We start from the raw sequence: 6,000 nt of genomic DNA, 5'->3' as shown, positions 1-6,000 counted from the left end.
TCTCTCTCTCTCTCTCTCTCTCTCTCTCTCTCTCTCTCTCTCTCTCTGTATATATATATATATATGCATGCATTTCTGACATTGATCAAATGTACAGCCACTTGCAGAGAATATCAAGGCCACAACTAAAACACTTACATAAAGTTCCTATAATAACAATGTTTGGTTATGTTTCTGTTATTTTGTATCTCTTATTTGAGGTTTACCGATAAGAATACATCATGATCGCACATTTCTGAAGTATTTATTATTTATGGCTTTAACACAAACCACTACGGCAACAGGATAGATTTAAGCAACACGATTGAGGTAAAGCTTAATTTAATTACAATTCCACCTATTTTTTTTTTATTTATAACTTAAAATCTCCCTGCGATTACTTTTGGAAAAAAGTAGATGCTAACCAACTTAGGAGTTTTCTTGGGTACTTTCAGGATTCAGATTTATACTGGGATTTGTCCAGAGAAGCTATACTTTGTAACGTAGTCCATTCCTTTTAAATAGTCTGAGAAGAAGAGTGATCATATTTAGAGGAACTAAAATTTAGATAAATGTGATGATTTGAGACTTTTTTGTGTACCGAAAACTAACAAAACAAGAACTGCCAGAAGTAACATCCCTATGCATTGGTTCTATTTTCTTTATTTGATATGAAGTAAGTTAAGCTCACACTCAAGGGTATGGCTTACACAAACAAATGGAAAACAAGAGGTTATCTGTTTTCCAGATCCTCTAGTATACTCACAGAAAGACAAAAACTACCATTCAGATGTTGACTTTCAGGTCTATTTTAGTGTTACATATAAAAATATTCCCATGGTTTTTTGTTTTTGTTGTTGTTGTTTTTGTTTTCAAACAGAAGCTAAGAACAAAGAAACAGGGTGGGTGCATGAAGGTTCTTGTTTGAAAGACATTGCCAGTCATGCTCATGCAATTGGGATCCACTGTCTGACATGAAATTCTATCATTGTTTGGTTGTTAGTTGTGTGTTAAAGTTTTTTTCTTTAATTATTTGACACACCTCAAACAAAAAAGGACTACACTGTGACGTACAATGATTTCAATGCTGGCTTACTATTCCTAAAAGAGAACAAGTTTGGCTCTCTTCACGAATTTCGTATGTTGCTTTCTTCATCTTCCAAGGTTAAGGTTTCACTTGAATTTTATATTTTATATTTTTTAACACTTTCATAAATAATTGCTGCTAATATTAAATCCATTTCTCTAATGACTAAGGAATTTAAACATTTTTTAAGTGATTCTCAGCCATTTGAGATACTTCTGTTATGAATTCTCTGTTTAGCTCTATACCCAAGTTTTTAAATGGGTTATTTGGATGTTCCTTTTTGACTTATTGAGTTCTTTATATGTTTTGGATATTAGTTCTCTGTTAGACATAGGATTAGTGCATTTTTTTCCAATCTGTAGGTTGCCAATTTGTACTATCGATGGTGTCTTATGCTATACAGAAGCTTTTCAGTCTCATGAGGTCCCATTTATCAATTGCTATTTTAAAGACTGAGCCATTAATGTTCTGTTCAGAAAATTTTCCCTTGTCCCAATGAGTTCGAGACTCTTTCCCACGTTCTTTTTTTTATTAGATTCAGTGTATCTGGTTTTATGTTGATGTCCTTGACCCACTTGGACTTGAGATTTCTGCAAGATGATGAATATGGATCTATTGTCATTTTTCTATATGCTGACTGCATTTGAACAACATAATTTTTTGAAGATGCTTTCTTTTTTCCACTGTATGTTTTTGCATTCTTGATCAAAGATCAAATGTCCTTAGGTGTAGTCATTTACTTCTGGGTCGCTTGATTCTATTCCACTGAGTCAATATTTTTGTCTATGTACTAGTACCATAATGTTTTTTCTCATTACTGGTTTGCAGTACAGCTTGATGTGAGGAATGTTGATTCCCATGGAATTTATTTTATTATTGGGAATTGTTTTGGTGATCCTGGTTTCTTTCTTCTCTCTTTTTTTTTCTAATATGAAGTTGAAAATTGTTCTTTCCATATCTGTGAAGATTCGTGGTGGAAATCTGAAGGGAATTGGATTGAATCTGTAGATTGCTGGTTTTAAGATGGACATTTTTACATTGGTAATCCTACCAATCCATAAACATGGGAGATCCTTTCATATTCTTATGTCTTCTCCAATTTCTTCTTTCACGGATTTGAAGTTCTTGTTCAACAGATCTTACTCTTGCTTGGTAAGAATTATACTAAGTTATCTTATACTTTTTGTGGCTGTTGTGAAGGAAGCTGTCTCTCTAATTTCTTTCTCAATCTGTTTATCATTTATATAAAGGAAGGCTACTTATTTGTTTTAGTTAATTTTATATCCTGCCACTTTGCTGCAGTTGTTTATTAGATGTAGGAGTTCTCTGGTGGAATTTTGTGGGTCACTAATGTTACTAACATATCATCTGCAAATAGTGATACTTTGACCCCTTCCTTTCCAATTTGTATTCCTTGCAAATCCTTTTAATGACTTATTGCTTTAGCTAGAATTTCAAATATTATAGAGAACAGATAGGGAGAGTGTGGGCAACCTCGTCTCATCCAAGATTTTAGTGGGATTGCTTCAAGTTTCTCTCCATTTAATTTGATGTTTGCTATTGGTTTGCAATATAATACTTTTTATAAAAATTAATGTTTTATTGGATATTTTATTTATATTTCATATCTTATCACCTTTCCCCATTTCCCCCCACCCAGAAATCCCCTATCCCATTCCTCCTCCTCCTGCTTTTATGAGGATGTGCCCCCATCCACCCACACCCACCTCCCTGCTCTTGCATTCCTACACACTAGGGCATCCAGCCTTTATAGGACCAAGTATCTCCTCTCCCACCTATGCCCTGTAGAGTGTAATACTTAAAAACGTAGCACCCAGCCTAGGCTTATTCTTAAGTTGACTTCATGTTCTCGACTAGAAGTGGCCAGAGACCAAGAACAAATCTGTGCTCCCACTCCTGGATGGCTCAGACCAATGCTCTGGCCAACCAGAAGCACAGGCCCTAGCACCCATGAATTGCCAGAGTGGTGATTGGCTCTGCTACTCCACCATGCTGTCTCCACAATGTTTGAGTGAGCCCTTGATAATGTCTGCTATCCACACGGTACCCGGTAGAAATGAGACTCTAAACTTTAATTATTATCCAAAGGCCTTATATATTCGGAAATGCTCAATTAACAAGATACCCACACAATTAGCACTGCTACTCAATACCTAACATAGATATTATAACTGCCTTCGACTACTAGTCACACGCAGATATCTTCAACCATTTTCTCCTCCTCTCTCTGTTCTCTCTCGATCCTCCTCTTTCTCTTCCTCTTCCTTCCTTTGCTCTTCCCACAACACCAAGCTATTTCAAATAATGTAGCATTAGCAGGAAATTATACTTAACATATCACCCTTCTTGTTAAAATAAAAAAAATAAAAACTTTTCCTCAAAATATAAATAGAGCACAACCATATGAATTTTAAAGAGTAAGATACAAGATAGACCTAAAACCCAGTCCAATATTTTATCAATAAAAAGACCATTGTCATGTATCTTAACTTAAAAGACTGTAGTTCTGTACCTGACTTCTGTCTTGGCTTTAGAATGAATGCCATCTGAAAACCATATCCTTAAATCCGTTCTCTCAAATTAAATAGCCTTGCTTGGCTATGAGACTATAAATCTTCAACCCTGCCAGAAATCCAGAATGACTGAATTAACTGAAAATATGGGAAGCACAAAGCATAGCTTCTAAAATTTAGCCAATTTATAGAGACTGCTGAACACCTGGACAGTCCCTATACTACAAAACATTGAAGCATCTGATCTTTCTCCTGGCCCAGATTCATCTAACAGACCTAGTAATGTAGAATTTCTAAGGACTGATTTCACTGTTTGGCAGTGATTGCCAGTCAACTATTCCACATAATGTTTCTTATTTCTGGCCTTTATTGTGTGTAGATGAAATGAAGAAATTCTTGCCTAGTGGCTGTCTCACCACTAGTGGAATAAACCAAAGATGCTCAATTTCTTCTTAAAATCCAAGAAGGGGAAGCTGCCAGGAGCACACAGGTCTATAATCATATGACCTCTAATAAAGAAATGTTTGTAATGTCAATTCTGTGGACTTCTGATGTTTTTGAAAACTAACTATGTAAAACAATCTGGACTGTTGTCAGTTAATTCCTCTGAGCTACTTTTAATTAAAATATAGAGAACACCCTAACAATAAACTCAGAGCCATGAATTTGATGTAGATCCTAAACTCATAGGCTAACCATCTCAGATCAGTTAAAAAAATTTTTTAAAGAAGGACTGGATACCTACCAATTTTGAATAAATAGAAGAAGTCATACCAATGAAACAGTTGAATATGCATCAAAATAAATTTTGTACCATCTAAGAAATTATAAATTCAGCTTAGTAAGAGTTAGACAGATTTCTACTAATAGGTTTGGCTATGTAATCAATTTTAGCTAGTCCTCCCTGTTCCAATAAAATCATTACCTTTCCATAGAAAAGAAGCCTAATAATAACCACTTCAGTCCCCAAGCCTGGGGATTTGAGAAGATAGTTTTCAGATGTTATTCATTCTAAAGCCAAGACACAAGCCAGGTTCAGAGCTAGATAGTCTTTTAAGTTAAGATAGATGATAGTAGTCTTTTTATTGACATTATATTGGACTGGGTATTAAGTCTATCTTGTACCTTACAATAACAAATTAATGTATTTGTGCTCTAATTATATTTTGAAAGAAAGTTTTCTGTTTTTTGTTTTTTTATTCTAACAAGAAGGGTGATATGTAGCAGAATGGTTTCAGAATGCTGCCACATTGTATGCATTGGAGCTGATGAGGGAGGACAGAAGAAAGGGAGGAGAAGGTAAAGGAGGAGTGAGAGAGCGAAGGGGAGAAGAGGAGGAAGAGGAGGAGGAGGAGGAGGAAGAGGGGGAGGAGGAGGGAGAGGAGGAAGAGGAGGAGGAGGAGGAGGAGGGGGAGGAGATGGCAGAGAATCTCCTTATGTCTCTAGCAATTTGAGGTAGCTGTAATATCTAGGTTAGGTATCGGTTAACACCTCTAATTGTGTGGGCATCTTGATAATTGAGCATTTCAAAATATATAAAGCCTTTAGATAATAACTAAACATTATAGACTCATTCCTACCAGGTACCATGTGGATGGCTGGATTGTCTGGGCTCAGCCAAGCATTTGTGGAGACAGCATGGTGAATTGGCTGAGCCACTCACCATCCTGGCATCTCATGGGTGTCATGGGGTGGTGCTTCTTGCTGGCCAGAGCTGCAGTCTGAGCCAAGCAGTAACAGGAGCATGTAGCTGCTCTTGATTTCTGACAGTTTTTAGAAGGGAAGATGGTGTCTACCTAAAAACAAGCCTGGCCCAGGTGCCTCATCTATGACTATAAACTTTTACAATGCTCAACAAGGACATCCTCTCCTACATATACAGTGGGAACCATGGGTCCCTCCCTGTGTTCTCAGTCTGGTGGGTTAGACCCTGGGAGCTCTGGTTGGTTGGTAATGTTGCTCTCCCCATACAGCTACAAACCCCTACAGCTTCTTCAGTCTTTTATTCCTCCATTGGAAACCCTGAGATAAGTTCAATACTTAGGTGTGAGCATCTGCCTCTGTATACATCAGGTTTTGGCAAACCTCAAAGGAGACAGCTATATCAGGCTCTTGTCAGCATCACTTCCTGCATCCACATCGGCATCTGCCTTTTGTGACTGCACACGGTATGGATAGCCAAGTGGAGCAGTCTCCAGATCGCCACTCCTTCAGTTTCTGTCTGACATTTTGTCTCCATATTTGCTCCCATGAGAATTTTGTTACTGATTGTAAGTACCAAAGCATCCACACTTTGGTCTTCCTTCTTCATGATCTTCATGTAGACTGTGATTTGTATCTTGGGTATTGCTAGTGTTTGGGCTACTAGCAGGTGTGTTCTTTTGTGATTGGTTTACCTCA

This window comes from Grammomys surdaster, unplaced genomic scaffold (genome assembly GCF_004785775.1).
Source record: "Grammomys surdaster isolate TR1022 unplaced genomic scaffold, NIH_TR_1.0 373, whole genome shotgun sequence".
NCBI classification, from domain to species: domain Eukaryota; kingdom Metazoa; phylum Chordata; class Mammalia; order Rodentia; family Muridae; genus Grammomys; species Grammomys surdaster.
Note: the sequence above shows the minus strand (reverse complement) of the source record.